This window comes from Myotis brandtii, unplaced genomic scaffold (assembly GCF_000412655.1).
Source record: "Myotis brandtii unplaced genomic scaffold, ASM41265v1 scaffold654, whole genome shotgun sequence".
NCBI lineage: Eukaryota > Metazoa > Chordata > Mammalia > Chiroptera > Vespertilionidae > Myotis > Myotis brandtii.
The window spans coordinates 1,889,792-1,901,172 of record NW_005370538.1 but is presented as its reverse complement, the minus strand read 5'-3'; the positions used below and the strand labels follow the sequence as shown (position 1 = coordinate 1,901,172).

Sequence of the window (11,381 nt, the reverse complement as noted above, 5' to 3'; positions counted from 1 at the left end):
CTAGTTAGCTTCAATTTACTTAGAGTTAGTGTCACTGCTGAGCACAGAGCAATGAGGAAACCAGGTCAGTCTAGTGAGGACTTACTTTTTTTTCCTTTACTAAATAATTATTTAATATATTTAACTTAAAGTTTTCATTCAGCTGCTTTTTTTTTTTCATCCTAGTGGATAAGGTAAGGAAGCAGGTCCTGGAATGGACTTCTGCTTTTAAATTAACTCAGCCTCCAAATAAATGCTATCTTGTTACCAACCCTGGAGAACGGGAGCGGCATGCTGCCTTGTCCCATCTGCTGTTTCTATTTGTTTTGATGCCAAGAGGCCAAGTTAGGAGACCTCATTTGGTCCAGAAGATCCTCCCAGGAGAAGCAACATAGGGCCTGCCTGCCTTTCATTTTTTCTTGCTCTATCCTTTTGGTAGTGGAGCCAGGATGCAGTTACCTGTGTGACAGGAAAGGGACATAGTGATATCCTTTGGGCTTGGGCTGGAACACGTTACTGAACACCAAGCCTTTCAAGATGGTCCTCCTCAGCAGCTTTAGAATTCTTCTTTGGGGACTAGTGCTTTTTACAGAACAGAGTCCACATTGAAAAGGTAGGGCAGCACTCTACTGGCCCCATGGCTGAGGCTCCTACCTTGCCCTTGATTCAGAAGCTGCTAGAAGAAGCCCCTGGCAAGCAGCAGAGGAAGCCACAGGTCCTAGGGTATCCCACGTGGTACATGCTGGAGTTGTACCAGCACTCAGCTGATGTGCATGGGCACCCTAGAGAGAACCACACAATTGGGGCCACCATGGTGAGGCTGGTGAGGCCCTTGGCCAATGTATCAATGCCTCTCAGAGACCCCTGGCATATACAGACACTGGACTTTTCTCTGTGACTAAACCAGGTCACCTACCAACTAGTCAGAGCCACTGTGGTTTACCATCACTAGCTGGCTTCCACTTCTCCTGCCATGTGGAGCCCTAGGTCCAGAAAACTCAAATGACTGCTTTCCTCCCTCAGGAAGAGGTTCTCAAAACCTCCCCTACTATCTGAAGCTTGGACAGAGATTGATATCACACAACACATTTGGCAAAGGCTCTGGAATCACAAGAGGTACAAGGTTCTATGACTGCGCTTCATGTGTCAGCAGAAAAAAGGTAGCGAGGGTCATGAGCTCCTGTGGCATGGCACTTCATCCTTGGACACTGCCTTCTTGTTATTCTATTTCAGTGACACTCATAAAAGTGTTCAGAAGGCCAAACTTCTACCTGGCGGCCTGGAGGAATTTATGGAAAGGAACTCTTCTCTTGCAGAGGGCACAGCAAGCAGGCAGTATTGCATCTAAGATTCCTGGCCCCTCCCAGGAACATGATAGGCCTGAAGGTAACCAGTGTTCCCTCCACCATTTCCAAGTCAGTTTCCATCAGCTGGACTTGGATCACTAGATCATTACTCCTCGTCTCTGTACCCCAAACTACTGTAATGGAACCTGCCCTCAGGTACTACACTATGGTCTCAATTCTCCCAATCATGCCACCATTCAGAACCTTGCCAATGAGTTGGTGAACCAGAGTGTCCCTCAGCCCTCATGTGTCCCTTATAAGTACGTTCCTATTAGCAGCCTTATGGTTGAGGCTAATGGGAATATCTTGTACAAGGAGTATGAGAATATGATTGCCCAGTCCTGCACATGCAGGTGATAGCACAGGTACAGGTAGCCCAGGTTTCCCAAGAAATTGGAGTAGGGTTGAAAATAAACAAATGTCAATGTTAAATCTGCAAGTGATTTCTAGCTAATATATGGGTTCTATTCCTTGCCTTAAGTGTTGCTACTTAAGTTTCCTCCCCTGTTTATGATCTCCTCACATTATAATAACAGTTCTGATACCAAACATCAGTATGTTTTAACCACTAGTCAGAGCCCTTAATGCTTGAGTAAGATGTTCCTTTGGATATGACCTCTCTATTTTCTTGTCTTTTCATGGTGAATTTGTTAAAAAGGCCACCAGTCCATTGTGGCATTGTCCCACCAAGACCTGGGAGAGGTGGAATCTTCCTAGTGTAAATCTTCTGAGGCTCTCTAGAAGATTTGGGGTGAAGAAGGCAAATTGGGATTTTTATACTCCTCTTCCCTGCCTCCTATATTCTACAAACTAGTACTTAATCAGAAAGAATACCTGTCTCTGTGTTTGGATTGCCCTCTAAATCTAAAACTAACTTTTTCCCAAATAGGCTAGAATACTTGTAGGCAATAATCTCCATAAAAATCTTCTAATGGATTTTTTCCCCTAAACTTTAAGGGCTTTACCTCTCAGCCTCTGAACTGGGAAAAGTCTCCAGGCTTCCTTCCTATCCGTGGATGAGGAGAACAACCTTTAATAAGACCAATAGAGAAACTGGAATATGGAGCTGTCTGAGACAAAATCAGTTCAAAACCACCCACATCTATGGTGAAGAGAAAGAGGGAAAAAGCTGTCATTTCTCATTAAGATTATGTATAGCGGAGTCATCTTAACCCTTCTATGGAACACTAGATTTCACAGGTTATTGTCTTGTTTATGTAACACTTAAACCCCTGTTAATTACTCCATATAAAAAGCTCTCTGGTGTCTCAGAGGCTAGGAGTTGGCCTGGTTGGGGGTAGAAGGGGGAGAAGGCTGCAGTTAGGAAGCTTAAAAGACTTTGGGGGAAGGATGCATCATGCTGAGGCCTGGGTCTGACTTCATTCTGGACTTGCCTGTTTGTGTAAGTTCAGTTTGCCTCTGGGCATGGGTCTCTGGGGAAGATGGGCTTGCTGCCATGGAAGGCATGGAGCTATACCTTGGACTATGTGATGCTTGCAGTGTAACTCTTTTCTACTCCTGTGCTGTATTAAAGTGATGGGAACTGGGCTGTGTTACAAATAAATCATTTTGCTGTTTAAAAAAGTTTACATTCAATATAATTTTGTATTAGTTTCAGGTGTACAGTGTAGTATTTAGTCAATCATATACTTTACCAAGTGTTCCCCCTGATATTGCCAGTACCTGACTGACACCATACATAGTTATTACAATACAATCAATATTACTTGGCCATTTAATAGAACAAAATTTTACCATTTGCGACAGCATCGATGGACCTAGAAGGTATTGTGCTAAATGAAATAAAGTAGAGAAAGGCAAATACCATGTGATCTTACTTATATGTGGAATCTAAAGAACAATATAAACAAACAAAACAGAAATAGTGAGGTGAGTTTTCAATCAAAGACTGAGCTACTCCATCTCAAAAGGTAGCCATAAACCCTTAATGGTTTCCAAGATAGGAATATGCACATTAATCTCAACTCTTATTCTACCTCAATCTACCATTATCTGAGCAGCTTTCAAAGTCAACTCCTACTATCAATGCCTAACTAAGTCCCAATTTTCTATAACATAAATTGATGATAATACTTACCTAGTCTTATAGTAATGCTATCCGGAGGTTTAGAAAGTTTTTCCTTGTTTGGAAATGAGAATAACCTGTGGATCTTTTTTACATAACTTAGCAGGGCCTCTTCAGTCAGTTCAGGGTGAAGATAAATTGAACAATAATTATGTGTCTCTTAGATGATCCAAACAAGGTCATTTGTTAGTTTACCATAGCAACTGCCAAAAACCCATATCTATAAACATACATAATCTAATGTTGAAACTATGAACTACCTTGACATTATAGTTTTCAAAATGTACAACAGATTGTTAGTATCCCTGTGCTTGCCTTGATATTTTAAATTATCCTCCAGTGTTCCAAGGCAACTTGGTGCACAATTTGGGAACCACAAGTATACAATGAAAAGTGCATGCCTCTCCACTGCGGTCCTCATTGCTGTTTTCCATGGGTACACAGTATTAACATTTCTTTTGCCTAATTCCAGAAAATTTTGACACACCATCAAATGTAAAAACACTATACTCATTGTTCTGATCTTTGCTTTTTTGATTAATATATCCTGTAATCATTTTTAGCAAAACATACAATTCTTTGTTTTTAATAGTTACATTACTAATGGAAATTTATTCAATAAGATTTCAATTTATGTACATTTATTTGTTTAGCATTACTAACAGCATTGTAATGAATATCCTACATATCTTTGCCCACTTGCAGGATGAGTTCTAGAACAGAATTTCTGGACCAAATGCTACTAGTATGTATATTTAAAATTTGAGAGATATTACGTTTTTTGTGATTAATTTCAATTAATTGGTACACACATATACCTACAAAAAAAAGTTTGGGCAAGAGAGGAAACTTTCAGTTGGCATATTAGAAAAGACTTCCTCCAGACGGTATGTTCCACAGGACATCATGAAACAGGATGACAAAGGCAGAGAAGCTACTTTAAAAGCAATAAAAAAGACAGATGCCAGAAGACTCTAACAAACAATATGTCTATATGATAAATTTTTAAACTTGGGGTCTTTTGGATATAATGTAGAGGTCCTGTTTAATTTAGGAGATAGAAAACCTAAATCTTTATTTTCACTAACCTCTAAATAAAATTGAGCGTTTCTTTCATCTATGAATGTAGGCAACAATTCATGGTGGTATTAACAATACTTGTAACTGTCACCAAAAGAAATCGCCCATATATTCACTTTATATTACTGTTCTTGCAGATACCTTGAAATATATTGAAAGCTCATCACTATCTATATATATAAAAGCCCAGCGACCAGAACGGTGGAACGACTGGGACAACTGGTGGCTATGACATGCACTGCAGCAGCCAACCAGCCTTATCTGGGTCCCAATTGGCCCCCAACACCTCTATTGGAGGCAGGGCAAGTGACCAACCACCCGCGGCCCCTCCAGCTATGGGCCCCTATTGGGGCGGGCTGGCTGGACCCCATCCATGCACGAATTCGTTCACCAGGCCTCTAGTTTTTAAATAATATGAAATGCATTATTAAAAATGCACAGATCACATTATATCACAAAATTTATGTATTTTATTTTATGCCATATTATGATTTATCTATCACTGCATAACAAATGACCATGAACTTAGTGGTCTAAAACAACAGGCATTTATAATCTCACAGTTTCTGTGCATCAGGTGTCTGGGCACAGTTTTGCTAAGTCTGCTGTTTCAGGATCTCACAAAGGCTACAATCAAATATGGATTAGGACTGTGGTTGCATCTTGAGGCTAAGCTGGGGAAAGATTCATTTCCAAGCTCACATGGTTGTTGGCTGAATTCAGTTCTTTGCTGCCTACTGATCTGAGTGTCCCAGTTTCTTGTTTTATCTTTGTCAGTCAGAGCTGTCTTCAATTACTTGAGGGTAACTAACAAGATAGTTACTTGCTTCAACAAAGTCAGCAAGAGAGAGAATCTGCTAGCATAACAGAAGTAGTGCAGTGAACTTACTCCTTAATAAACAACCATTTATCTGGAGAAAATTATAAAAGATACTCATTTAAAGTTTCTGAAAATTGTTCTAAGGGCATACAACAAATAGAGAAAATAAATTCAAGAAAATCTACTAAATTATGGTAAGAATACTGACTCTGGCATTTGAGCCATCACCTGCTCTGAATGCTCTACTCCAGGCAGGTGCTATTAGGAAAATAGGGATTCATCTCCCCTCAACTCCCAGTCTAGGGCTAAAGTTTCTCCATGGGAGGGGCAGGCTTTAGCTCAGTGTTTCAGAAACTATTTTAGGTAAGTGTGGCATAGATGTCTACAGTCCCTTCCTAGGCCCGGGCTGCATTTGTAGGGCAGAAACTCTATCCCAGGTACAGCATGCTAAATGTACTGGGCCCTGACCTCCCCTGCCATGGTTCACCAGTGCTGTGTTGCTTTCATGTTGAGAAAAGCAGTCAAGAAGCCTATGGGGCCACCACCTTAGGGAATACATCTAAAGTTGGTCTATGAGGCCATACCCAGATTGAAGAGTCATCAAAGAAAAGAAATATATTCAGCAAAGACATTACATCTTACATCAGTGTGGTATATTTGTTATATTGATAAACCAATATTGATACATTAGCATTACCTGATGTCATTAGTGTAAATTAGGGCTCATTCTTTGTGTTGTATATTCCTATGTGTTTTGATAAATGCATAGTGTCATATATCCATCATTATAGTATCAAAGTAATTTCCCACAAACATAAAATCCCCTATGTTTCACCTATTCATTCCTTCCTCCTCCTGAACCCCTAGCAACAATTGATCATTTTATTGTCTGAAAAGTTTGCATATTGCTAAGTGAAAGAAGCTAGTGTGGAAAGGCTGTGTGATTTCAACTATATGGAATTTGTCAATTATACCTCAATAAAGCTGGAACAATATTTTTAAAAGACTTAGTCAATCAGATTCTCAGGAAGGGGCCAAGAAAACCATATTTTTAACAGCCTCACCCAGTGATTCTTATTGCACTTTAACATTTGAACTAGTGGTATATATATAGGCTCTAGCTCTGGCAACTGACAAACAGGTTTGAAATCTGGATCTTAAATCTTCTAGCTGAATAACTATGCTCAATTTACTTACCCATGGGCCCAGCTTTAATGCTTTTATCTGTAAAATGGGAATATCAATTATGCCTACCTCATAGAGTGGTTCTGATGATTAAATGAGCTATTATATGTAAAGCCCTAATCACCATGCCTAGCACTCTGTAAATGGTAACTAGGATTTCAGTTTTCCATTATTTTGTGCTTATAGTTCCCAATAAATACTGGCTATTCTTATCATCTCATATACCACTAAGAGGCAGTGAGGTATAGTAAAATGAATACAGGATCTGGAGTCAAATCTGGATACAAATCCCAGCTCTGTCCTTATAGGCTATGATCATGAACAATTCATAATCTGTGAGCCTCAGTTTCCTCATCTGTAAAATGGAAAAGAAAATAGTACCTACATCACAAAGCTATGAGAATTAAATACATTTAAAGGACTTGGCATGCAGTATGCATTTATACTGTCTATCTATCCACTCCTGCTGATCCTCCACTGTAGTAATCAAAATTATTGATTGCTTAGGAATAATATAAGTACTGCCTATAAAAAATTCTGTTAGAAGTATAGCTTAGTCATATCTTCCTAGTTCAGATCAATACTTTGCTGTTCATAAATTCCTGAATGGAAACTTGGATCCTTTTACTATACGGTCCCTTCTAACCATGATTTTTGTGTTTGAAAATCTTACCACAAGCCTGTTTATTAAAAGAGATGAGAGTTTATGGCTGATGATTATCATTGTGTCTCACTTTTTCTGATTAATACAATCTACATATGTTCTTATTTTAGAACTTCAGAATGATCCAAGGGTTTCATAAAACCATGGAAGCAGAAATGTTTACATCATCAATAAATGAGAAATTCACATCAATGTTTAAGAAGCCATCCTTTTCTTTTCTTTTTTGCACATTCAGTCAGCAATAAAATGCATATTTTAAATCTTCAATGTTTCAAAAGTTGCCAGTTACCTGACCAGGCAGACTTAGGCATGATTATTCTTTGACCAGTTCCTGTTAGCATAGGCAGAAGAAAGAATGCTTATGTGAGAGAAATCATGAGGCTGCAAGGCTGAGAAATCTACTTTGATACAGATTTTCAAGGCATTGAACATGTTGGCAGAAGAGCAGTTATCTCTAGACATTTAGCTTATCAAGAATTGGGTTCAGTAATAAATGCGTCAGAGAATGATACTGATTAGTCAGTATCCATCTAAAAGAGGAAGGGAGATGTGAATTCAAGTCTATGCAACACAAAGAAATATATTGTTAAATGCCATCTGGGTGATACCGACCATACATCTTATGGGAGCTGTGAGAAAGCAGAGGATAATAGTAGGTGAAAAGTATATCAGACTCTCCAGGAGCATATGGACTTTGAAAAAACATTTAAGATATCTATACTTTTTGTGATACAAATTGAAAGCAAGTGAAGGTCCATGATATAGTCTTGGCTGGGGTCAATATTCAGATAATAGAATAAGAATGACTGCAGCCATAGGTCATGAAGCCCTGGAAGAGGGGATAAGCACACTGGCTTGGAATCTAGAAGTTATTCTATGCATTTAATAGGTATTTGTTGAGCATGTATTATATGCCAGAAAGTGTTCTTGGTCCTGGAGAGATAGCAGCAAGTACAGTAGATGATACCTCCCTTAGGCAAGATAGTTAACTTCTCTAAATCTCATCCTGAAAACAGAAAAAAATATTCATTATTTCTTTCTCATAAGAATGCTGTGAGCATTAAATGAGGACAAAACATGTAAGGTGTTTTACATTGTCTGCTGGAGAGTAGGCATGCAAAATAAAATGGAATAATTAGCCCAGCCAGTGTGGCTCAGTGGTTGAGCATCAACCCACTAACCAGGAGGTTACGGTTGGATTCCCAGTCAGAGCATATGCCAGGTTGCGGGCTTGATACCCAGCAGAGGGAGTGAAGGAGGCAGCTGATCTATGAAGTTTCTCATCATTGATGTTTCTATCTCTCTCTCCCTCTCCATTCCTCTCTCTCTAAAAATCAATAAAAATATTTTTAAATGAAATAATTAGCCTGTGGGAGCTGATATGTAGGTCATCAGCTCAGCTCTGATGAGTGTATAGGATTTTGATAGGCAGAGACAAAAAGAAGACATTCAAATAGAGAGAGCAGAGTTAAGTCACTCATGCAAAGAAACTTTTTTAATGTCTATGGCATTTTATTCATAGGCATGTTCTGCTTACATTAATTGAAAAATACACACTTGGAGAGAATTTTTTAAATAGTATAGGCAAATTCTGCTACCATTACACTCAATTAATATATACCCTAAATCAAATGTGAGATTATGAGGCATAAATCTGTTCTTCCATCTCCTAATGTAAACACCCCACGTTACTGAGTGTCATTCTTTTGGCTAAATATATATTTTTCATATAGTACAGCCAACTACAAGTTCAAGACAACTACTTAATCTGGTGATCAAACAAAAAGAACAACCCAGTAATCTGCATCCACACTGGAGAAAATGCTGGCCATGCTGGACTTTCTGAGAGGATAGCATTCTCCATGGTGAAACCTTCCTAAGGCATCATCAAAAGTAATTTGACCATGTGATCTTCATCTTACATGCTGACTTTAAGTTTTGTCCCATGTGTAATGAGTGACTTATGTGTTAGATATCATGCTAGATGCTGACAATACAGTGGTCAATGAGATGTTTACAAAACAAAGGGCTGCTGAGATTGAGTTAGGAATGGAGAATTTGCCTGGCTTGGAGGACTTTATTAGAGAAAAGGAAGGAGATAGGCCTGTAAAGGGAGGTTAATATTAGCTGAGGATGTCAAATGTTAAGCTAAGGGGTTTTGGAGCTCTATTTTTCTCCAGCTAGGTTGAGACATGTTCAAAGCAATGAGTTATTAAGCAACAGAACATGAAGTTTATGACAGTCTTCAAGATTTAAAAAATAATTTCCTCCCAGTAAACCATTAGTAGTGGCTGATTAAATAATTCATTTAATAATTAATTAAATAATTCATTAAATTTATCTAAATAAATAAATTAATGCTACAGTTCAAAGCCGGCCTCATACCACATACAAAAACTAATCCAAAAGGGGTGAATGGCCTAAATATAAGGGGCAAACACCATGAAACTCTAAGGGGAAAACAGTGAAACATCTTTTTGATCTTGAATTTGGCAATAGGTTTTTTTAGACATGGGAACAAAAACATGAGCAACAAAAGAAAAAAATAGATAAATTGGACTTTATTACAATTTAAAAATTTTGTGCATCAAGGACACTATCAAGAATGTGAAAATAGAAACCACAGAATGGGGGAATATATTTGCAAATTATGTGTCTGAGAAAAATCTAGTAACCAGAATATATAAAGTATTCACAAAACTCAACAACAAAAAGAAAAACAAGCCAATTTAAAAATAGGCAAAAGACTTGAATAGACATTTCTACAAAAAAAAATATACAAATGGATTTCATCTTCAGCAGGACTCAGATCAAAGGCACTGCATGAGGATTAAAAAAGGCGGCAGAGTAAGTGGATGCTACACGGGCATGCTCCCAGGAAAAAACTGGTATTACAACTAAAATACAGAAAAACTTCCTGAAAAATCAACAGACATTCACAGGAGAGAACTGTGATACCCGATGACCAAAAGTGGAGACCGCATAGAGACTGGGAGAAGGTGCAGAAGTGGGAAAGGGCTGGCTGGGCGACCACAGACAGCAACTGAAGTCCTGGAGAGATATCTCAGCTATGGAGGGTTGCCACTGAGAACTCTGGGACCTAATCACCAAACTGGGCCCCCCAGAAGAGAGCACCAAAACTGAGGAAGGTATCCACATAACATCTGGCTGTGAAAAGTAGTGGGGTGCTGTCTGCAGAGAGTAACAGCTGAAAATTCAGGCACCCTCTTAAAAGGCCAACACACAAAATTCCCTGTGGTGCCCCCAACCTTGTGCTCCAGCAGAGGGAGGGTGAAGTGGACTGGAAGTGGGAGGGCAAAAGCCAGGATTGGGGACATAAGGGATAGAGCTCAGAAGGCAGACACCAAAAGTTTCCTGGGCTGAGTCATTCCCTCACCTAGCAGAGGACATCTTTCCCACATAGACATCTACCTTGACACACCTGATTGGAAAATACCTTGCCCTGAGAAGACTTAAACAATTAAAAATAACAATTAGCCTCCAGGCAGTAGCAACTGCCCCAAGCTGCTGAAAAAAACTCTTCCATACCAGAGGACGATTGCCTGGGGGGGGGGGGGCAATTCAAGTCAGAATCCCATCAGTCTGTAGACAAACACAGTCTCTGGATGCATTGAGTCTTTGCCTGATCTAATTAGTCAGAAACACATTTGACACTGTCCTGCAGTAGAGATTGAGAGGCATAGAGGATCTACCTAATACATAGTCACAAACCCCCCAAAAAAGCCAAAATGAGGAGATAAAGAAACAACCCCCAAATGAAAGTACTAGATAATTCTCCAGAAGAAGAGATAAATGAAGCAGAGATAAGAAATTTATCTGAAACAGAGTTCAGAGTAATGATGGTAAAGATGCTCAACAGCATGAAAAAAGATATAGTAACTATGAAAAAAGAACAGACTGAAATAAAGAATGACATAACACAAATAAAGAACACATTGAAAGGAATACACAACACATTAGGGGAAGCTGAGGATTGAATCAGTGAATTAGGAGACAGAGTTGAAAATATCACTCAAACAGATAACCAAAAAGAAAAAAAAATTAAAAAACAGGAGCACAGCTTAAGGGAGCTTTGGGACAATGTGAAACGTAACAATATTAGACTAGCAGGTGTGCCAGAAGAGGCAGAAAGGGAGAAAGGCATAGAGAAGGTGTTTGAAGAAATAATGGCAGAAAATTTCCTTAACCTGGTAAAAGAAA

The 11,381-nt window shown here is 39.0% G+C and overlaps 1 pseudogene; it reads left to right on the top strand.

Annotated features, from left to right (window-relative positions):
* The first annotated feature begins 516 nt into the window (after nt 1–516).
* On the top strand, nt 517–1,682 carry LOC102259070 (annotated as a pseudogene).
* The last annotated feature ends 9,699 nt before the right edge of the window (nt 1,683–11,381 follow it).